Source organism: Fringilla coelebs (genome assembly GCF_963513975.1).
Source record: "Fringilla coelebs genome assembly, chromosome: 11".
In the NCBI taxonomy this organism is placed as follows: domain Eukaryota; kingdom Metazoa; phylum Chordata; class Aves; order Passeriformes; family Fringillidae; genus Fringilla; species Fringilla coelebs.
Genome location: NC_140037.1, coordinates 16,766,167 through 16,789,849, shown reverse-complemented (window position 1 = coordinate 16,789,849; position 23,683 = coordinate 16,766,167). Strand labels below are relative to the sequence as shown.

At 47.1% G+C, this 23,683-nt stretch overlaps 1 protein-coding gene across 4 annotated transcripts in view; it reads left to right on the top strand.

The window, feature by feature from the left end:
• The window catches only part of PLS3 (plastin 3), a 49,590-nt gene that overhangs the window by 5,232 nt on the left and 20,675 nt on the right, over window positions 1-23,683 (top strand). The window contains exon 1 of one of the 4 annotated variants that reach the window (XM_084213126.1): window positions 1,277-1,295. The exons of 2 other annotated variants lie outside the window; for them this stretch is intronic. The gene's annotated coding sequence lies outside the window, so the exon portion shown is untranslated. Of the gene's footprint in view, window positions 1-1,276; window positions 1,296-13,313; window positions 13,382-23,683 lie in introns of those variants that run through there. One more of the 4 variants, XM_084213125.1, reaches the window with a different exon arrangement.

Below are 23,683 nucleotides of genomic sequence, written 5' to 3'. Positions count from 1 at the left end.
GTGTGTTCCTGTGACATCTTGCCAGCCATGTAAGGAGCAACCTGTACCAGCTAAACAAGCAAATGTGCTTAATTGATGGAGCTGGAGACAGAAGTCCCCACCTGATAGGCCTGGAGAATGGGGTGGGAGGAGAAGTCGTGCATATCTGTACTCTGCTAGTGCCACACTGTTTGATTTGGAGGTGACAGAGCTTTTCCTTGAGGTGGGCACATCTGCCATCAGTGCTGACCAGCAGCTGCCCTGTCACCAGGACTGTTTGCTTGGCTGCTCTGCCTCCTCCCAGCAGCTCTGTTCCCATCAGGGGTGTGGACTTCCTTGGGCAGGGTGCTGAGGCGTGGTGGCCAGCCAGTCCACTCAGTTACTGTGGCATCCACTGGTCTCCTGGGAATCTAAAATCTGTTGGCTTTTTTTGGTAATAGATTAAAAATGCCAAGGATGATAAGCAGGTCCTGTCTGGCCTGTTTGGAAGAATTATATCACGTGTGCTCCTCTGACAGCTAGGGTTCCCTGCCTGGGTTTGTGGGTCCCCTGCCTGGGTTTGTGGGTTCCTGCCTGGGTTTGTGGGTTCCTGCCTGGGGTAATTAAAGCTAGTTTTGCACTGGGTTTGTGAGTGGCATGATGATGAAAAGGGGACTTCCATGCCCTCAGGAGAGCTGCTGTCAGCAGAGATGGAGCTATCCACAGTCATTCTTTCCCTTTTGTTTGTTTTGTCAGCTGATTCCTGTTGGTTTGTCTCTGCCTTTCAGCAGCTGGGCCATGAGGGTGACCACTGCCCATGAAATGCAGCATCCTTGGCCAGTGGGCTTGCCTTAGATCCCCTTCCTTGTGTCCCCTGTGCTGCTGGGCAGTGTGCACCTCCCCGAGGGCAAACTGACTCTTCCTACAACATCCAGGCTGTCCCCATGGGCTGTGGTGGCCTGTGCACCAGTAACATTTGGGAGTTGGTATGGAGGAAATAAAATAATGATTGATTTGACATGCATCTGAGGATGTGGGGAGCAGGATAACTGTCTGAAAGGGGAAGCTCTGGTTAGGACTGCTGCAGATTGCTCATGTCAATCCATATGGGCCATATGCTTCTAACCAGTCTCCTTGTCTCATTTCCTTCTCTGAAATGCTTACAGCTGTTTTTCCTGCCGCTTCAGTAGGTTTTTTGTTCCTGTAAAAAGAGTGACAGCTCACAGATGCTGCTGGGAGTCCCCACTGAATAGCTGGGAAGAGAGACTATTACTGTGATCTTCAAGAGAAGATAAAGTGTAGTGTCTCTGCAGGAGGACTAATTACTGATGTTTTAAGTAAGCTTTTTTGTTTTTTCTTTTTAAAGTTGACAATAGACTTAACTGTCTCATTCACTGTTTCCTCATCACATACTGCCCTTAGTGTTGTCCATGAGAGAGGAGGGAGTTAATGAGGTTACTTATGTGTAGAACAAGGAAGGATGAAGTTTTTGATAATCATGTATTGAGGTGTTCAACATCCAGTTTTGCTGCTATGCTTTGAATGTTTGGGTTAAACTTCACAATGTTGTTTAGAAATTGGCCTTTTTTCTAAAGAAGTCTGTGACCAAAGTGATGATAGCAGTGCTTGAGGTTCATCCTTGTTGGTCCTCCACTTATCCCTGTGTACATCTCTTTGTCCTGCCCTTCCTGCATTCTACCAAGAGAATTAATTGCAGACTTCTGTAGCTGGGTTAATGATCCAGCCCTGGCCAGGTGAAGAGGAGCTGTAGAGATGCTGATGCCTAGGCAGGTGTTCCACAGTTCATGGCTGGGTGCTAAAGGGGCACCTGAAGACAGTGGGAGAGGCTGTATTTGTATCTGTGTCTGTATCTGCTTTTAGACAAGTGACCAGTGCACTGCGAGGAATGTGGGGCTGATTGGCAAAGTACAGGGCTGGGTGGGCTGGCTTTAATGCCAAGTTAATACAGGGTCTGTAGCAAATAAAACCTAGTGGGGTGTTATGTCTGAAGTTTAGGTGCTGAGAGTACAAAAATTCTCTGCTTTTAGTGGGCTGGTTGCCTGGTGGCCATAAGCCCTAAATAAGCAAAACTTGCCAGATTCCAATCCTCTGCTTTGCCTTTTTTGCAGTCCCAGCTGCACAAAACAGTGAGGTGTCCCAACAGCTGTTGTACTGGTGTCTGAGATAGGAAACCCTGTATGGGATCCTGGTGGGATGTCTATGGCTGGTGACTGTTTTCCTGCCTCGTCCTCCCAAGGGTCTCACTGCTGTGCAAGGAGCCATGGATTGGCTTTTCCTCCTGTGAAAAATGTACTGGGGCTGTACTCTCCTCAGCCCATGTTATAAATTGTAAACTGTTGTGGGAAATGGAAAATAGAGTAATTTTGATTTGTATTCTTTTAGAGCCCTGTTCTTTAGACCAAAATACACAGGATAAGTCTGGCCCTTCCCTCTATTCACTTTTCATAGCCTCCTTTGTTTTTAATTTATATATCTTTTTATTCTAAATTCCTCCCATCCCCAAAATAGAACAGACATCAGCCTGCAAGCAAAGATTGCCAGGCATTGGTCTTGTGGATTATAGTGGCTTTTTGGCCTGGTTGGAGACTGAGCCCCACCCTACGTAGGCTTGGAATAAAAATAGTCTTCCTTTTCATCAGGCTGAAAACTGTACACAACACATCTATGTCTTGGTTTCTGGGGTATTGGCAGCCACAGGAAGCCCTTCAGCTATAGAATACCTCAGAAAATCTGTTTGCTGCTAATTAATGCAGAAGTGCTAAGGTGACCAGTGTTGGAAAGGTGTAGAGCCAGATGTCTGACAGCCAGCCACATAGTTATCAGAGATGCTGATCAAAGTTTAGCTGTGCATCTTGAAGGACCTGAAACAATTGTAAACTCTAGTCCACAGCCTATGCATTAGGCTGCCACTTTAGGAATGTCCAGTGGCCAGGAGACTGCCCCACAGCCTCCAGCTCAGCCCTGTCCATCCAGACCTGAGCTGCACACGCCTCCCTCCTTGTATAAAACAGAAAAAACACTGAGGGCAAGAGGCCTGCCAGGATCTGGTGTGCTGATCTCATTCCCCCACTGCCTCTTGGCAAAGCCAGGCCTCCAACCCAAGCTTCTTAGGCAAGTCTGAGTGCTTGGCATGGGATGGCAGAGGGAAGATCTGAGTGTGTCCTTGCCCTGAGCATCTGTCCTCTGCCTCGTGCACCTCAAGTGTTGACTTCTTGTGTTTCATCTGTTTTCCTCTGTCCTTGGCCATGCTTGGTGGGGCAGGGAGTGCTTTTGCAGGGTGGTAGGGAATGGGTTGCTCTGAGGAAAGGCAGGGTGCAGCTGACCCAGGATCTGGAAGCAGGCGGTGCTGCCTGGCAATTCCTTTATGGCTGTTTAGGGCAGGGCTGGGATAAATGAGCAGGGGAGTGTGATGGGAGGAGGGCAGCAGACTCTGCCCAGTGCCTGTTCCATGGCTGTTAATGACTGGCGTGCTCTGTGTGCTGGGTTTATGTGACCTTGGTGATCAAAGGTCTCTCTGTAATCAGAGAAAATGCTGCCTTCTCTTCAGCTTTTGTAGACTCTGCCTTGGCCTCTTCTGTTTCTGGTAATTCCATTCTAGAGCAGACTGTAAAAAAAACTTGAAAATGTGAAATATTGTATTGTCTCATAAAATCTTTTTAAACAGTCATGAAACTGTCTGTAGAAGGACACTAGAAGGATTTTATTTCTCCCAAAGTCTAGGGATGAGCTTTCAGCCTTTGTCTAGCTCGGTTGCATGCTTTTTACTTTGAGAGTCAAGGGGCTATTTATTCGTATCTCAAATTTTTAAAGTGGAAAAACTGACTCCTTCTGTTAGGTCTTTACAAATTTTTTTAATTGAAAATATGCTAGCTAGACTTTTTAAAAAAATGGTATAAATACAGGAACTTACACAAGGCAAAGTGAGTTGCTGCCCATTGCAGGGCCGGGTCAAGACAAGGCAAAACCTGCAAAACACCAATCTGGGGAAAGGCATAAGGAAGATCTGATGATGTGGTGGATGAGACAGGCTGAGTAACATCAGAAATGCTGCTGGCTTCTATCAGAGTTTGCCATACCAGCTGCAGAATGGGGCTGTGGCTCAGATGCTGTGGCTAATCCTGCCCCTGGCCTATGTCCTGTTAGTTTTGTGCTTCTGCTGGAGTTCTGTGTGCTAGAGCTGCTTCTGCTGCCTTGTGTCCAAATGATGGGGAGACTGTCTTGCCAGGGGGAAAACAGAAAGAATTGATTGCAGAGTCCTGGGGACGTCCTCTCAGATTGCTACTGAAATTGTTGTCTCTTTGAGGTGGTGGGAAATGAAGCTATAGAAAAAATCCCCTTTGTTTTATCTTGCTTTTTTTTTTTTCTGAAAGTTGACATGTGAAAGGTATTTCTATAATTTAAAGCAAATAGGAAGGCATGTGATTCTGCATTATATCTGTGTGGCTTTTTTTTGCCAATATATTAGTGATTAAATTAGGGGCTCTCCAGAGCTGAACACACAAGATGTTTAAAATTCAGATTGAGGACCTTGGATAAAAGAAGCTTGTATCCTTTCTGGATTTAGATGGAAGGTGATGTGCAGTGGGTTGTTCCTGAAACAGCTTTGCACAGTTACCCGTGTACCATTTTAATGTTCTTCCTTGCCTGTTGTGTTATCTAAAAACTATGGCTGAAGTCCTTTTTTTCTATGTGCTCATTCCCTCAAAGTCCCTTTTTTGATCAGATTTGGGTTTTTTTGGTGCTTGTATGGATCTTTGCCTCAGCGATGTTGCTGGTGCATGTGGTACTGTCCCAGCCCAGGTACCAGGACCTCTGCTCCATGGATTCTGCTCAGACTAACAGGGAGGTGCTGATCTGCCTCTTCCCCTCTCTTCTGTACTACCAGGTAGAAAAGTGTCTTGCTCTACTTTCACCAGCAGTAGGACTGAACTTGCTGCCTCTGACTCTGCCCTGTTGGGAAGGTCAGGAACTGGAGGAGGTCCCGTGGTTTTCACAGTCTCTGTCCCTGTTTTCATGGAGGATCTTGGTGCAGGTGAAACTGCTGGGCAAGCACCAAAGTTCCCAGTCTGTCCAGTGCAGTGCTAACCAAGTGGAAACTTGAATTCAAGCTACCCATCCCTGTAATTGGCATTCATATTTTGTGAAGCAGTGCTTCAGCTGGGTCTGAAGGATCATCAATTCTGGCTCCTTGTTTGTGCTGCCATCACAATCTTGTGCTTCTTCCTGCTAATCAGCCAGGAAGGGTTTGTGGAGTGTTGTTTGGGTTTGGAACTGGGCTGTGGTTTTGAGATTCCAGGATGCTGAGTCTTGTCCCAGGGACTGGCTTGGATGCTCTCCTGCCTTGGAGCCTCTGCAGTGGGATGTTGGTGAGCAGGCTGATATTCCAGCCCATCCCTGTTTTCCTTGGGCTGAACCAGTGTTTGCTTTCTGCTATAACTGTTGAGCAGCTGCAGTGCTGTGGTGATATATACACATATATATTGTGCTATAAATCCTGTAGTTAAACATTCCCTTGACCCAGCACAGAACAAGGTGCTTGTCTCCAGCTGGTTACAGAAATAAAGGAAGTGAGTTCTAAAACAATATTGCAATTAAGCTGTTTTTTCCTGAATTTTGCACAAAATGTTTTGCCTCCAAGAATGGATTGTGAGGACTTTTAGGGAATGCATAGGGTGTTGTGGGTGTATATAAAGTTACCCTGTTGTCATTGGTACTGGGCAGGCATTCAGGGAGAAAGTTGGCCCTTGCTTTTAAGAACTGTTTCTGAGATAGCAACATTCTGAAGGTCAGTAGAGAACAAATGGAAATAGATCTACAAAAACATTCATGTTTCTCAGTGCTCCTGGTAATAACAAGCAAGTTTCTGAATCCTCACTTAGGCAGAATTCACCTTTCCATATGGAGAGAGGGGAAACCAAGCCTTCTGAAGACTGAAAATACTTTGAATAAGCAGCCTTAATGTCTGACCTAAACTTTAGCCTGTTCCTTTCTGCACTGTTTGGCTGAGGCTGGGACTGAGCTTTCCTTGGGGACATGGATGGGAGGTTCCTGTGCAATCCTGCTCCTGCCCTTCTTTTGCCCACCCCTTTGCAATGTTCTCGTTGATCTGATTTCCAGCTGGGCTCTTGCCACTGTATTATATAAACCAAATGCTCAAGCAAAAGCAGCATAGTCAGACTTCTTGCTGAAAACTTGAAAAATTGGCATTGCTTCTGCCCAGCTAAGGAGCTCCCAGAAGTTCCTGTAGCTGTGCTGGACAGATGGTAATGGCAGTGCCCAGCCTGCATTAGTTAGATCCATCACTAATGGCAACAACTTTTATTCCTCCCTTCCTTCCCTTTCTCTAAGTACTATATACACTTTTTCTGGGTTATTTAGGGTTATTTTAGTTGGTCCCTTTGCTCCCTGTGTTCTGAAGGTCTGTATAGAAAGAGTTTTGAAAGGCATGAAATGGAGCAAGATTCTGCCCTGTACAGTCCTTGAAACCCTCAGTTTTGCAAGAGCCTTTACAACCAGCACCAGTCAATGATTCACTTCAGCAATTAAAGCTCTGTGCATGGGTTTGATATCACCTTGGCACATAGCAAGGCATTGCACTTTCTTTAGTGCATTGCCCTTTCACGTGTAACACTCACAGCTGATATTCTTGCTCAGCATTTGCACCTCTTTGGTGCAATCCACGCTGAACCTTGTGGTGTCATTGCTCCCAGCTATAGATCTGCCTCTTCTGCCTGAGCTCCAAAGTTGCTTCATGCCTTCTATCAAATGATCAAATGCCATGCCTTGTTTGGCTTTATGTAGGATCTGTAGATGTTTGGTTTTTGTTTTTTTTTTGTTAACTTCTAGGATGAGAGTTTCTTTAATACTAATTCTAAAATATTTTAATACTAAGCATTAAATGTTTAATACTAAGCATTAAAGTCAACAGCAACAACAAACTAGAGAATAGAAGAAATCTGCTATCAAAGCAAAGACTGGATTCATAGCACAAAGATCAGTCTGCTACTAGTGGCTGATTTTTATGATCTGGAAAATGTGAGATGGCTTCCTAATGAACAGTGTAATGAGCTGTGTAGTGAAGATTGTGCTCTAGGGACCTGAAGGCTATGGGTGACAGCTTACAGTGTGTGTGTGAGTGGTAATCCAGCTCTGCCCCACCTTTCTACATATTTGAAAAGAGTGCAGTAGTTGTGGGAGCCCCTGGAGTTACCCTGTCCAGTGGGTACATCCTACAGGAGACTTTCTGTTGGGGTCTGAGATAAAAAGAGCAGTTGGAGGGAAGCCAACAAGTGCATGAGCTAAATAGCAGAAAAAGCTTCAATGTCCCTTGAGATGAGATTTTGGACTAGTTCAACACAGATGAACTTGTACAATATGATGAGCCACGTGCCCCTGGCAGGATGATGTCCTGATTAAATACCAGATAGCCCAGAGATCCTGCCTGCCTGGGCTGGGTGTGTGTGCTGCTGCCCAGGCTGGGCAGTGCCTGGAACCTCTCTGATAGTGGGAGCTCACCTGTGTGGGACTGAGGAGCCACCCAGTGGCAATCTCCCACTGGCCAGGAGTGGGTGCAGCAAACTGGTCTGCACAGTGGTCAGCAGCTGGCCAAATGTCCATTTGGTGGCTGGAGCAGGCTGTGACTGTAACCTCTTCTTGCATAAAGGTGGAAGGTATTTCCTGACCTCTGGTTCTGCATAATTGCCAGCCTTGCTACAGTCCATGGATCTATTTTTCAAACCACATCTTTTTAACTGTTGTGGTTTTATTTTGAAGATCACACCTATTTTATTAGTAAGCTAATAAGGTGCTCTATAGGCATGGCCTTGGTGTTTGGCTTTAGAGAGAGCTTGGCTTGGCAGTGCTTGGCTTTGGTAGCAGTATTTATGTTTCAGTATTTAGAAGTGAATCTTCTTAGGGGCAAAATCTGGCTCAAGTAGCTGATAACTTTGCAAAGGTGTTGCTGCTGCTCTGGCTGAAGAGTATTTATCACTGATAGAAAGTTCAAAGGCCTGTGACAGACTGGTATGAAAATATGAACCTCTTCTAACCAAATCTGTACTCCTGTAATTTGCATTGTGCAACCATTTGCATTATAATTGTTTTTTTGGTGCTTCTTAAAGCTTTCTTTAGTGTATGTTAAAAGACCTTAGTTCTAAGAACTGCATTCCTATTAAATGGCAGCTTTTCCATATTAACACATTCCATGAGGATACAGCCCACATGAATGCTGTATACTTCTCAATTGCAGATGTGTCTAAAATGAGTGTTGCTGAAAATGGATCAGAGTGGTTTCCCTGCTCAGAAATATTGTGTGAACAGTCACTTGTGTTCTGCAGCAGTGCAGCTCTAGTGTAAAATACTATTTCCTTGAGTAGTGATTGAGGGTGGATCGTGATCTAGAGCAGATTGCCTAAGTGATGTCAAGGACAGACTTGGGTGATGGACAGAGCTGGCAGCTGAGATGAAAGGTGAAAAGCTGTGTTTGTCCCTCCTAGCAGACCCAGTGCCACTCTTTCTCCAGTGGCCTGGGCTGTGGGGTGCCTGAGCTGGCTCTCACAGGGATGCTGTGCTAACAGAGGACCCTCTGCCACTGCCTCATCTTCCTTCTGCTGGTGTCCATTTCACCCCACAGCCAGCCAGCATGGGAGGGCTGAAATGCTGAGGAGAAGGAAAGGGACAGGATGGCCTTTGGATGATGTCAGCCCTGCCTGGGTGCAGTTTTGGTGTGCCAGGGCAGCTCCTCTTCCCATGCTTCAGGAACAGCCATTAGGCTTCATCTGATGCTGCTGTAATCACCCAAAGTGCTTTCTTTGTGATTGTTGCAAGGTGCCCTTCGTGACTGGTTAGGTGGAGCTGCAAAACTGGCCTAAAAATATTTCCTACTCCAAGTTCCTTCCAGTGGCTTGTCCTTTGGCTCAAAGATGTAGCAGAAGGAAGGGACAGTGCCTCAGAACTGGTGATGCCCTGCTCAGGGCTGCAGGACTGGCTGCAGAGATCCCAAAGGCACTGCAGACTCCTGCAGTGGTTTCAGTGCTGGCTTCTGCCCTGGGAAGTTCAGCTCATCTGGCAACTGCTTTTCCAGTGGATGTGCAGAAGGGGTTTCCAGGTAATCTCTTAATTTCTTTCTCCATTTACAAAAAAAGCCCTCATCCAATGCTAGACTCCCCACGGCCCCTGATCTCCAGAGAATAACTTGTTCACTTTTTTCCCACTTATCCCCTCTCCACACCCACCTTTTTTGTCTTTTGAATTTAATAAAGTGGGTGACTCAGTACTAAATGTGAAGCCTCCTGCTTCCGGCATCATCTGCCTGTGGCTCATTTCCTGGAGCTGACATCAGTTGGAGCCTCCCGATTTCCTTATGAAATAGCAGGACATGAAATGTCCTTTGCACGGTGATCTGGGCATACCTGTGGACTTCTGTGGTGACTGCTTGGCTCCCTGATCTAAGCTGTGAATAATTAGCTGGTTAATTGCTAAGCTGAGCACTGGTGGAGCACAGGGTAAATCGGGCACGTCCTCAGATCTGTTTTGCACTGCAAAATCATACTCGAGTTTGCAGGCAATTTTTAAATAAAGACCAACTTTCAGTCCCTCCTGCATATGCAAGGTTTTTATTAAATAAGCATGAGCCTGACTAATGTCTTGCTTTCTTCCAGATGACAGGCTTGCTGACATCTGAGCAGCTCAGGAAGCTTTTAAGGGGGAAATCTAGAAAAGATGGACCTGGTTTTTCTTTAGAAAGACTGATAAACAGAGCAGTTAAGTGAAATGCTTGCTCCTCAGTTGTCACATCTTTCCACAGCTGTTTACATTGATGGGATATACACTGCCATTGGTTGGCACTGAGGGAGAAAGCAAAAAGTGCATAAACCCTCCATTTGTGTCAAAAAGCACAGGTGAGAGTCTTTCTATCTGTTCACAACTTCATTAAAATCCTTACATTTAAAATAGATTGTGGACAGAACTGGAGGAGGGGAACATCTTGCCCATGGTAAATGGTCACTGCTGTCAGTCTAAACCAGGCTGGTGGCTGGCCACTCTGCTGTCTAGAGCCCTGGCTCATAGAGCATGGTGTTTATTCTCTGGTGAAGCAGACTATTTTAACTGGTTTTCTGTTTCAGTTAGGTACTCTTTTGAACTTCTCCCCCTTCTCTGTCTCTTTTTCCTTTTTAATTTTTTTTTTTTATAAGGAGAGGGGATGTTCCTGAAAACCCTTGATTTGCAGCACCAGTGCAGGCAGAGGCAGGAGACTGAGCCACCTTTGCAGCTCCTGAAAGCCTGCCAGGCTCTGCTGATGCTCTGTTGGCTCTGGGATCTCCCAAGGCTGCTGTGACCCTCTCTGGGCATGGAGGTTTCTCTAGCATGGGGATGCTGGAGTGGACCAGCATGTCCTATACTCCTAAGGGTGGTTGACAGTGGAGCTGGCTGTATCCCAGCAAGTAGATATTTCAGGCAGGCAGAAGTGCCAGCAGTTAAAACCCATCCCAAAAATCACTGGGACAGATGTGGCACGCTCAGGGACTTGTTCGTCACTGTGGATGTCATCACCAGTTATGTTGAGCAGCTTCCAACACCAGCATGGTGTGTCTTGGTGCTAGTGAGGAAAACACTACAGGAAAACTTGGTGTCCAGAAGCAGATGGTTGTCCTCTTCTGGACTCACTGGGGAGAGCAGTGGGGCTGCACAGCCCACTGTAGCCAAAGGCCAGCACACTGGATGAGCTCCTTTCCTCCCCCAGAACTTCGCCAAAGGGTCTGTTCTTGAGGGTTTGTGGTGAAAAATGACTCCTGAATTTACCCTTTCTGCTCCCCTGCCACCTGGAAGGCAGCAGCTGCCACTCCCACAGCCATCACTGAGTACCTTCTGGAGGGCAAATATGTATTAGTGGCCTCCCAGTGAAACTTGGCAGCTGGAGCTGTGGAGATGTGTCCCCTTGCGCAATGATGTGCTGGGGGAATCCTGCCAGTGCTGGAAGCTCTCTTTGTGCATGAACCTGCATCACAATGTTCCATGCAGGGGAGCGGATGTGTCACCTGAGCACCTCAGGCACCTTCTTCTTCCCTAAAAGGCTCTTTTTAAAGCAGGAAGAAGAGGAAAATACACTGCTATACTGGCTCTACCAAAAAAAATTCCTATTTTGGAAGAGTGTGGGGAGTGGTGTGAGACCAGGCGTGTGAGGAAGTCTGCTGGGAGTGCCCGGGGAACTGCGCGTTCGCTGCCTGCCACGCCACACCCCGGCGGGCTGAGTCTCGGGACATGACGTGGGGATGAGTGGTGCTGGCACCACCAAGATGCTATTTTAGGTTTGACTGTAATTGCAGGTTGGACCGCCAGGACTGGATTTTGAGTGTTCACAGAGCAGAGGGCTCCTAAAGCTCTGGAAGAACTGGCTATCTCTGATCCTTTGAGAGTGGAGGAGATGGGCATTTCACGTGCGCTGTGCGTGAATTGAACTCCTGGTGGTGGAGCCACTGGGGACCTGTGCTACTGGTGATGGGGCAGGGATGTGCTCTCCCTCTCAGTCAGTGGGAATGATTATACCTGATAGCCCTGCAGGATGCTTTACACTTAGCTGAAAAAAGAAATGTGGGTAAGCAGAAGTCTGAAGACAGACGGGCTGGTGGCTTTTGGGCATCTCCCTCTGCAGTGCCAGTCTGCCACCTGCACACCTGCAGGTGCTGCCTTGCTGTTCCAGCCACACAGATGACAGACATTGAGCAGACACTGCTTGTGCCATGGCTCTGCCACTGACAGAAAGTCACAACCTGCTTTGGGAGCTGGGCTCTGGCATGCCCTCTCCCAGAGCTGTCAAGCCCCAAAGCCTCACTAACCCTTACAGATGGATTTATGCTGTGCAATGTACTCACATCTAGGATGGAAAGTGGAGACGCTAAACTTCATGAGATGAGTTTTTTCATTTTTGTTGCATGATTGCCCCTAGACTTCAGAGGCTGGATGCAGTCCCTGGTTTTGGTCAGAGCAGCCAGTTGGGCTCCCTGCACCCAGAGGCTGATGTGATGCTGAAGCTGGCTGCTGGTGCAAGTCAGAGCAGAGTTGAAGTTGCTCTTCCCTAAACCCGGTCTGATGTGCACTCAGCCTGGTCTCTGTGGACTGCAGAAGTATTTTTCCAATCCAACTTCTTTCTTTTTAAGTTGCAGCTGCAGTTCTGGGCATAAAACCCTCTATTTTGGTTTCCATGATGTTTACCATCCTGAGGAAGCTGGCAGGCTGTGGGTTTGGGGTTATGTTTTTTGTTTTGTTTTTTGGGGTGTGTTTTATTCCTCTTTTGAAACTTTACAGCTGGAAGCTAAATTTTCAGGTGATACCCAAGAAATGGTACCAGGCAGTGACTCACTTTCCTGGCTGATGTAATTTTTAAAGAGAAACAACATAAAAAAACCACCCAGCAACCACAGTGACCATAATTTTTAGAACAGTCATGAGTTCTTCAGATTTTTTATTAATTCAAGTATTGTGTTTATTAGTAAATGACATATTTTCCTTTTAGCTATGGAAATGCTCAAACATTATTGACTTAACAGGAACAGAAATCTCTGAAATATATGATTATAGTTTGGAAAGCCAACTTAACCTTTCTGATGATTGATTCTGCTCCTGTTCATTGCATCAGCAGCACACAGTACATGATGTTTCTGTTGCTTGTGTCTTTCTGGCTAGCAGCAGATGTCTGTTCCTGTTTCATCTAGAGCAGACAAGGATTAATTGCTGAGGTAATGCAATATATTAGAGTATGGGCCAGCTCTGAGCGCTGTATTTCATTTAATCTAATCTATTCAGACCATTTAAAAATTTTTTTAGTTTTTGTTTTTGAGGAACTATGAGGTGAGATAGCAGGCAGCATCCTCCTTCAGTGCAGACTAAGGCCAAATAGGTCTGGATCCTTAGATTCTGCGAGCTTCTGTTGTTGATTTAAAGGCACCCATAAAATAAGTACATAAAGCCAAATACAAGCTTGGCCTTGCTGTTTGACTGGACACGCTGAGAACTAGCGAATCAAAATCCATTTGTTTTAAAGAGTAAAGAGCACTAGAGGGGTTTTTGTTCAGGTTTTTTTGGGGGGGGTGGGGTGTTTGTGTCTTGTTTTTTATTAATTAATAAAAATAGTTCGCTTACCTAAAAGCTCTGTATCTTACCGCTTCCTGGTCCCAAGTGCCAAGAGCCGGTTTCGGGGAGAATCCCCGCGCTCAGGGGATGCTCGGCCGCTGTCGCGCATCTCTTCGCGGCATGACCGCATCCCTGGGAAGCGACCTCCCATCGCTGGGCGGGGAGGGAGGGAGGAAGGAAGGAATGCTGGCTGCCCAGCTCCGGGCCGGGGGCGTGGGAGACGCTTCGGGCCGGGCGAGGGAGCGATTCGCCGTCCCTGGGAGGCGAGAGGAGGGTAAGGAATGCCGGGGAAGGTGTCCCGGGGCGGGCCGGGCCGGGCCGGGCCGGCCGTGCGCGCTGCCCGCCGCTGCGGGCCCGTGCCAGAGACCGTCCTGCAGAGACTTGTTCTGCTTGGCTTTTCTCCGCTAAAAGTGTCCCGATTCCTCCTGCTGTAGTGGATGGAGGGAAACAGCTGAGGGCAGAGCGAGTTTCAGGTTCTGATGTGTCCGAGCTGGGAGTTTTTCAGCGCGCCTGAGAAACGCGTGCGAGCAGCAGCGAGCGCTGCCCCGGCCGGGCATCAGCGAGGGTTTCGTGTTTCGGGCGAGCGCTCAGGGTGTGTCTTCCCAACTCTGGGTTTGTTCCGTCTCAGTCTGCTGCAGGCTTTTACAAAGCAGAACTGCTTAAACGTGCAGGTTAAAGCGTTAAATATTTAAACCTCTGCCTTGCAGAAAGTGCGAGGAGCTCAGTGCTTTTGGGAAGTGGCTGTAGGCTGCTGGCTGTGGTGGCTGCTGGACTTTTTGGGGTCTTTCACCCGGAGAGGCTGGGCTCTGAATGCTGCCCTGCCATTCCAGCTGGCAGGATTTCATCTCCTAACAGAGGAGTTTATCTTGCTTGCTGTGGTTTCTGGCTATACCTGATGCTGGAAGCCAGTGCAGACCGTCTCCAAACACTTTAGTAGTCACTACTAGCTTAAAGCACTTGCATACCAGTACTTTTAAGTATTGAACTGAAATGCTGAATTTTTTGTTCCAAAAATTTCATTTGTCTGCACACCTGTAAAATACTTGTAGTAAAGCTTTTTCACATGCCAATTTTGTTTGTACTGAATGTATTGCTCTAAGGCTTTGCTAAGTTATGTTTTATTAAACTGATAATGTATTATCTCTTAGCCAAAAGGCTAAGAAGAGATATTTTACTCTGCATTTATTCTGCAAAGCATCTGTCTCTAAAGAATGATTTCTACAGCTGGAGGACTCTCACACCCTCGAGAAATTCAAAGTAGTGGTGAGGTTGCATGCTGTTTACAGTGCATACATCTCTTTAACCACAACATCTGTCCTAGGGGTATTGGGCACTGGCTGAGCTGGGAAACGGAGGGAGAAGGAGGAGGAAGAGGAGGCAAAGCAGCTTGAAGGGACCTAGGGAGAAGTTAGTGCTCATCTCCCGGAGTGCCTGATGCATTTTCCTAGCCTTGATGCTGGATGCATTTATCTAACCTTGATACTTGCAAATGAGAGTGCATTTTGTGGAGGTTTTTAATGCTTCTCCAAAGTCCAGGAGTCACGAACTAGAGCTTGCCTGATCCTGAACTGGTGACTTCTGTCTTTGGCTCCCTATCACTCCTCCCCATATTAAGTTAAATTATAGAGAAGTGTGGGGAACACCCTGCAGTTAGACTAAATGTGATTTCACTGTCATTGCAACCTCCTGGGAGGCAAAGCCAGCAGCTTTCCTTCACTTCTGGCCATTTTGCATTAATTTTTGAGATTAATGTTTCTGATTTTGTGAAGAGTAGATAGCATCTACACCATCTATTCTACAGTAAATAAGTGGTGAATTTACAGAGATTTTTCCTACTTCATAAGCCACTAGGACAGCTCTGTAGTGACACTGATTTATTGCAGTCTGATGTTGCTTTCTTGCTCTGAAACAAATTAATTTGACTTCTTTCCCTTCTTCCCAAGTGCTTTCTAAACAAGATCACAGACAACAGGGAAAGAATGGAAAATGGTTTTTCTTTTTTCAGTAGCTTTTTCTAGTGAGAGATCTGTTACTGAAATTCCTGGGGTTTAAGATGCTTTTGAAACATAATTACAACACTTAGGGTACGGTTTGTAGTTTCTAGTGTTTTGTTTCTTATTTAAGAAAACATTAATTGACACATTTCTCTGAATGTTTATCATCTGGGCAGCCAGAATTTCAGCCTTGGCTGTCTCTTTCCGGACAGCTCTGTTTACCTTCAGCTGATAGAACGGTTTGCAAACTGCTTGGCCACAGCTGTACCTTCTAAAAGGTTGCACAGAACCCACCCTGCCCAAATGAGCAGCTGAAACTCCCCGTTGCCCAGCTTGGCAGGGCTCAGCACCGTCACGCCGGGTGTTTGGCTTGCAGGAGCTTGTTTGCTGCTGTTGAATAAGCAGTGACTGTGCTGTGATTTAATTTAGGGATCTGGTTGATTCCCCCACCTGGGTGGGGGGGGGGAGTTTAACAGACTGAGTAATGCTTCTTGATTATCGTGGCACACTGGATATCAGCCCCTTTACCTGCCAGGGGTGCTGCCTGAGAGCACAGCTGGAGCTGCTGGGGGGATGGAGAGTGTTCTGGGCTGCATGGGCTTTGCAGGCTTTATCCAGCTGCTCCTGAACCAGGCTGCAGGCCCAGCTCTGCAGCCCACCTTGTAAGGAACTGGGCTCCTTTGGGGCTGAATATTGGGAAATTGAGGGACATATGCTTAAAGTGTGTTGAGGGTAACCTGCAGGTCTCAGCAAGCAGGTCCCAGTCGCTTCTGGGGATGCAAATTTGCACAGATTCAGCCTTATGAACCTCATTCCTCCTTGCTTATGCTGGCAGGGAACCTACTGTCTTTTACTCTGTTGCTCTGAGAGTCCCTCATAAAATGAGGCATGCTAAGTTTTTGCAACAGAGGGTAAGAGATTGGTCCTTTCTTAAAGACATTTATGGTTAAGGTATAGAATAAGCAGAAGGAAGTGTTAATGCTGCTCTTTTTTTGGGAACTATGCAAGAATAAGTATTACTATCAACACAAGAATTTCCTGAGAGGCTTGCATGACTTTTCTGTGTTTGAGCCAGGAATTTAAATGAAGCCTTCTGAGTTTCAGTCCATTAGCGACACCTGACCTCAGCCCCCCTCAGTTTTACCTTCTTGCACTTAAGTTTAAATAATCCCTGAATGTTGTTTGCTTTTGCAAGTTCCAGGTAGATGAGTGTTCAGCTCTTCCTTTCCTGAGACATCTTGAAAGGATCACCTGTTCCATGTTGTACTAGCTAGGTAATGAGAATATTGCTCTGCTGTTTCCACTGACATGAACAAACTATTTCAAAAGTTAGTTAAACCAATCTAGTGGGTTATGATTTCAAATGTTCTCTAACACTGGAGTAGCTGCTCTACTAAAACTGGAGGTGTGTCAAAATGCAAACCTTAGTAGGAGTATTTGTTGAAGAGGCTTTTAAGGATTGATTCATCAGTGCCTTGAGCAGTATTTTATCTGTTTTCTACTGTGCCCTGTAGATTATAAGTACTCTGTAGAGACGTGTAATACATTTTGAGAAAGGTCTGTGGGCCGTAGCTGTGAGCCTGCAGCATGATGGGGGTGTGTGAGCGCCCTTGGTCTCCTCTGTGACCCATCCATCCATCCATCCATCCATCCATCCATCCATCCATCCATCCATCCATCCATCCATCCATCCATCCATCCACTTGGCCCTGGTCTTCCATGACAGGAGCCTTCAAAGAGTGTGAGGTCTGCAGAAAGCTTTTAGTGCTTCTCCCTTCCATTGGAGTCCCAAAGCAGTTTTGTGTTTCTGTTCAGCCTTCTTCTGGTAGATGAGAGTAACTGGGCATCCATCCACTCTGCTCCAGAATTGCATCTTACCCCTTGGTGTGCATCAGAGGCAGCTCTGGCTTAGAGGACAGGGATGTGTTGGGGGAAATTTCATTGAGGTCTGGGGAAGCTTTATCTTTTCCTTTCCATGGGCATTGGAGTGGAAGCATTTGTGTTCTTCTGACTTGTGCTTCCTTCCGGCCTCTGGGCAATTTGGTATCATGTGACCAAGCATCCTCAGCTGCTTGCTCTCTGTCTGTTTTCTCTTATCTGGGAGACAGAGGGATTACTGTACTTGAATTTCTGTTCATATCCCCAGCTTTCAGTAATTTGGATGCTGCTGTGGAGGACATGGCTCTCCTGGGCTTTTTTCAAGGGGCTGATTCCTGTTTGATGCTCTGAGCAAGTTGGATGCTGATTTTGGGTTTTCTCTGGGTGCTGGCTGCAGTTCAGTTCTGATCATGCTGATCATTATCCAGGCCTGACCACACCCCAAGAGCTTCCTTGGCTGTGCAGGGCTGTCAAAGGCATGTAAATTGGCTGATGGCTCAGCAGTTGCTTTTACTAAGGATTTAAGATGATTGAAGCTAGTGAATCTGGTTCTGTCATAAAGGCAGAGAAAACACTTGGACCAGCATGCAAAAGGGGCAGGATCAGGTTGTCCAGGCTGCCAGTGGACGTTGGGGTGGTGGTTAAAGTCTGTGCAGAAGGCATAGGAATAGTGATTTGCTGCATTTGTTCCCATACTGCTGGAGTGGCCCTGCCTCTCTGCAGCCCAGATCCCTGCTGGGCATCTACCCGAGTGCTGCTCAGAAAAATACCTGGCATGACTCTATGCAGGTCCAGCTGGGAGAGAGTGAGCTTCTAACCTGGATTTGCTGGAGGAACATACTTGTCTGGAGGTGGATACCCCATTGAGACATGCCTCCAGAGCTGGAGAGAACCTCTGGCAAGCCAAGAGCAGTGACTAATTCCAACATGTGTGTCTGCTCCTGATGGATTTGGCAGATTTTTCCCCTGCAGCAGTGGTGAGTTGTGCAACAACTGGAGCAAAGTTTCACAGTCCACTCCCAGGTGATCACAAGCGTAGCAGGGAGCTTGCCTCTCCCAACATGACAGTTTCAGGAGTCTGAAAGAATATAAAGCAAAACCTGCTGGTGGGACTTCTGCTGTTTTAGAGGTGTTTCAGAAACAGCAGCTGGAGGTAATCTCAATATGGAATTGGGATGAAGTGACCTGAAGGGTGCCTGTGCAGTGTGAGTCTCTATCTGCAGCCCTGTGTCCTTTCCCTGTGGTGCAGCTGTGGGCTACACAGCCAGCATGGATCAGTCAGAAGGTTCTGTGTGTAAAGGCAGGGAGCTGGAGAGCTGGGTGGTGTAAGGTGGTCAATTCAAATAGCCAGACAAGCTTAAAGTAATTCAGAACTAAAGCTGAATTTATGTCGTTGGTCTTGGCTGTTGAGGTGAGTTTTTTGATGCTTTGCATGGCCAAGAAAAGCTGAACTAAGAGAAATAAAGCTAGATTTGGGTAATGGCTTTGCAGGTGTTAGAGTGAAGTGGTGTTCAACAGTTAAAGCACTGCAGACCTGGCAGCAGAGCTGAAGATTCATTGCTGTTGAGCCTGATGTGTATGAGCTGGGAGAACTTTACTGAAGGGGAGATCCACAGATGAGACCTGCAGCCACTCAGCCAAATCTGGCACCACAAAGCAATGCCTGCTCAGAGCATTGTGTGCCCCTTTCTTCCCAAGGCAGGGAAAACAGCTCCCTGAGTGGATAGGAGCACCACAGTGTTTGTAAGTGCAGGAACCACAATTGTGCAAAGAGCAACACCAAACTGATTTCAGAATCTGCATCACCCTGCTGATGGTAAGGGGTTAGGCACCACCATGGTGGAGCCTCTTTGGATGGGGCAGCATCTCCTGATCTCTGCTCCTACCAGGATGACATCTACCACCAAAGTGTTGTGAAGGTCTGGTTTCAGCCAGCACCTCTGACCAGTGGCTGTCTGGAAGGTAATTGCCAATTAAAAGTTTATGTGCTTCCATCAGCTTGGTGTTTGCTAACAGCCACATCCAGGGTGTGGGTGCTGTCTTGTAGGAATTTGATGAGCAAAACACTGTGGTGAGCGTTTGACGAGCACACAAACTGATGATGAGCAGGAGAGGATGGATTTTATGATAGGTTTTCATTTACAGGCCATCAATCCCTCAGCCTTCCTGTCTCCCTCCCAAGCACTGGAAGCTGTTCACCTCAGAGGACTCATCACACCAAGTCTGTGCACCATCATGTCCTCCTGTCAGTGTCAGTTTTGGGACTGTTGTCTGTAAAACCCCAAAGGCTTTGCTTGGACCACTAAAAGCAGCCATCAGAGCTGAGGATGGAGATGGAGTGGGTGTGTCTGTGCCCTCTCCTGCCTGCAAACATTTCCAAAAGCAGCGTGGCCCAGGCCTGTGCTGTGCAGGAGGGCTCCTGCAGTGCCAGGAGGTTGGTCTGACAATCTCAGCATCCTCTGCAGCTTCCACTCACCTGGGACGGGATGCAAAGAAAACTGAGGCGTGTATCCCGTGCCAGTGACTCTTCCCTCACTGTCCTGAGGGTGGCTGCTCTGGGCTGTCCTGGCAGCTCTGGAGCTTGCAGAGCCCTTCTGGGATGGGCACAGTGCTGCTGGCTGCTTTCAGAGGGCTGGGGAGGCTGAAGAGGGGAGAGCACACAGGCACCCGCTCTGTGACGAGGCTCTTTCTTGGCAGGGACCAGCCCTACCTGCAGAAAAGGGAGGAAAAGGGGGAAGAGGTGAGCCTCAGGAGGCCTGGGGGCTGATCCTGTGTCAGCTGAATCACTGAGTTTCCTCCAGATTGTCCAGGCAGCCGTGCCAGGGCCTCTGGCACTTGCTGTGGTTGTCAGGGGACAGAGTGCCTGGCTGTCCCACTGCTTATTCCAAAGGATGTGTGCTGGGGTAGTGGTCACAGGTATGTGGGGTTTGAGCATTTTTAATTAGCTAATACTAACTGACTTGCCTGCTGATGTCAGGAGCTTTTGTCATGACAAGGGAGCAAAACCACAGGTTCCTCAGAAATGGGGAATGCACATGGAATGAGTCACTGCTCCAGACTAGGTCTAGCCCACTTTTTGTCTTGGATTTTCTTTTTTTTTTAGATTGGGTGGAAATAGGACGTACTAATACCTTTTTGTTGACTCTTTAATGTGTCTCTGCACTGGCCTGTTTGAGTAAACAAGCTGATATTGTTAATCAGTCATTGTAGAGATATTAAAGTAAAGCAGGCCTGGAAGGGATGAAGCACTCAGTTTTCAGAGTAACACTGAGCTGCTAAGAAAGTAAATTCTTCCATTTGGATCAGCAGCAAATTCCAGCTCTGTTTCTGTTGGAAGCGTTCAAGTGGCTCTCAGGAAATATTTGGTTGTCATGTGCTTTCAAATTTGAATTAATCTGCCAACTTTCAAGACGAACAAATGTCTGAATATCCCCCCTTCATCAGTTTTCTACTAGTCCTCTGTGGAATGGAGCTTCCAGCATGCAGCTTCCAGGGCTTCCCCTCTTGGGGAAGAGTCTTGAGAACATTTTTCTCTGTACTTGAGTGTTTTTAAGTTGCTGTCTGAGCAGTTAATCCACCTAAATATCCTGGTTAGCTCCTGGCACTGGTGCTGGAAGTGCTGAGTGCCTCGGCAGAGGCATCCCTCAGTGACAGCCCCTGCAGTGGCCTGTCCCCAGGTGGCTCACAGCTGTCAAAACACACCCTGGGACAGCTTTCCCTGACCTGCCCCTGCTGCAGTTCTGCAAATAAACTAACCCCAGCTCGGTGACTGCAGTGTGTTTAGAACCTGTAAAATCTGTTTGCACAGGAACTTTATCCAGCCTGTCTCAGGGAAGGAGTTGATATTCCAGAACCTTGTACTTGAGCAGCTCTGATCTGTGTCCCAGGCAGTCTTCAGAGGACAGAAACAGCTGCAGTGTCTGCCTTTGTGCATCCACGTGTGACAGAGCTGCCCTTGCTTTTCTTCCCTGGGGTGAGGGATGAAGGCAGGAGGGGGATCTGGAGCAGTGATTGTTTCCCTGTGCACTTTGTTTATCTATGCAGTGACCCATGGGCTGTCAGCACCAGACTAAAACTTTTCTCTAGTTCTAAGATGGGTGTTTGAATGTCTCTGCCTGTCATACCCTGGTGGAGGCTTTCTTGCAGTGTGAGTGTGACATGGCCAGGCGTGAGCAGTGTGGAGAGTCCCCACAGGGCTCCCAGCGAGGCAGCTGATGTGTGATCCCTGTGCCAGGGTGATAAAAGGGCCTTTTATGTCCCACAAGACAAAGCCTCTTGTTTAAAAATGCAACTGAATGAAAAACACGATTCTGAATGCCCTAGACTCAGCTATTAAAAACAAACAAATATAAAAACCCCCCCACGACAAGAAAAAGAAAAGCTCCCCTGCCCCCCAGCCCAGTGTCCCAGTGATGGTGTAATACCTCTTCATTGCAGAAAAGCTCTGTACAACTGCTTTGGGAGCTGTAACTTGGTGGCCCACTGACCTTTCCATGGACTGTTTTGTTATAACACCCTTTCCCTTCCCAGACAGCCCCCACAAGGTCAGGTGTCTGCTTTTTCTCTGCTGCTTTGAATTCTCCCTCCTTCCTCTCAAGCAGAGAAACAGAAGGAAGAAGTAATATTAAAAAACTGAGAAGGAAACCTGTTTTATGGACTGAGCTGAACAGTCTAGGGACTGGAAGGAAGATTTATATTTTAAGTCAAGACCCATACAAACAACCGTAGGGCATATCCAGAGCATAATATTTACCTGATGAAGTCAAGCAGAGCAGCATTTTTAAAAGCTCTCAGCTTATGGTGGTGTTTGCTGCTTCTTTTGGTGTTAAAGATGTTAGAGATAGTCAGCAGCAAATTAAATTCCAATTAAGTGGTTAGGTAAGATGCTTTGGGAAATCCCTTTTTAAGGGAAATCCTCATGGTTTGAAAATGAATTGGTGCAAATGAGAATTAGGAAGAAGGCAGAACTTGAGGAGGAGCTTTGGTTGAATTTTCAGTCTGTGGCTCAGCCTCTCCTGCCTGGCAGCTCATGCCACCTGCCTGCATAGCCAAATCTGGCTCTGTTCTTGGTAGCATTCTCCAAGTGTTTCTGCCAATTGTGAAATCCATCTCTTGTATCATGCAACAAGCTTGCTCAGAGCTGATTTTCTTGCTAAACAACTCCTTCATCCCCTGGAAATAGCCAGGTTTTGGTGGCACTGAGGCTTGGCTGGGGCTCTCATGGGAGTGCCACGGGGAAGGGGCTGCTCCAGGAATGGAGACAGATCCCAGACTGGACATCAAGCAAGACAGTCAGTGCTGCACACAGCATTCCTGCATCTTGCAGGGACCTGCATGGTAGCATTGCCTTGGTCAATCAGCCTTTTTACTGTTGAACAGTAAAAAAAATTACTTTTGTAATTGATTTTTTTAATCTCTGTCAGTCTGATGCATCTGATTCCTCCCTCTGCCCCATTTTTTTCTACTTGAGCCCAATGAAGTTTGTTGCCTTGCTGTTGGTGGCTTTTACTGACTGTTCAATATCTTGTTGTGCCTGCTAAGGCTGGGAGGTGGGGTCTGAAGTGCTTTCCTTCATGTCTCTGCAGTGATGCAACTCTTGTTGAGTTTCTCTGCTGCGAGCACCTGTCTGAGCTGCTTTCCCAGGCTGCCACACCTGCCCATTGCTCTCATCTCTAACAACTTCATTCTTTCCAGACTGAGTGAAGTGTTACAGAAAATGAATATTAACAGCTATAGGCAAACTTGTGTGAGTGCTTGTGAAGGCAGCTGGGAGTCTCAGACAAAAGAAGGTTGCTAATCAGAGCACAGGCATTTGTTAAACTGAGCCTCTTGTTGCTTGAGCCAGAGCCAGCCTGTTCAGGATCCTGGCTTCTGACAGTCTGTAAACCTCAATCCACCTCTCATCCTTTTGCTTACAACGGAGGAGGCAGCTGTGTCTGTTCCCATAGGCAGAGGAGGAACCTTTTATTTCTCAGCTTCAGGATTGTAGTGAACAATGTGGGAGCTGGAAAACCTTGGGATGCAAATCTCATTTGAAGTCACACCAAGCCTGCCTAAATCCCCATGACAGAGCCTGAGCTAGAGCTAGCAGTGGTGTTAGAATGTGCTTATCAGTGCCTGTGTTTCTGTTCCTTGTTGCATCAATCACTGCCCTCCCATGGGCAGGGTGCCACCAGGGCATCCCATGCCCTGTCACGAGTGTCTGGGATGGGGATGTGCGTAGGTGTCTGACCTTCTCCCATCCCTGTGGTGGCACCTCCTGTCCAGGCTGGCTGGGTGGCATCTCATCAGTGCTTGGAAGGGAGCATGATGGCAGATGGGTGGAGGAACTCTGTGCTCCATTGGAGGAACTCTGTGCTCCATCCTCTCTGTTTCTTAAACACCAAGCAGATCTGATCCAAGCGGAGTTTTGGGGTCTCGCTGTTTCTCATGCCTGCTTTTCTGTGCTTGCTCATGGTGCTTCTGCCATTCAGGGACACAGGGGCCATGCAAACAGCCTGTTCCTTGCAGTTTTTTGGGAGTCTGACTCTGGAGAAACCAAGTAGGTGTTGATTCAAACAGTTTTCTTGCAAATGAACAAACTTACTTCCTTTTTGTAATCAGTACCAGGTATACTACTTTGTGCCAAAATACTCTCTCCATATACTGTTCAGAATCTTTTATTTGGGTTTGGTAGCTGTGGACTTTCCATTAATATTTTGACA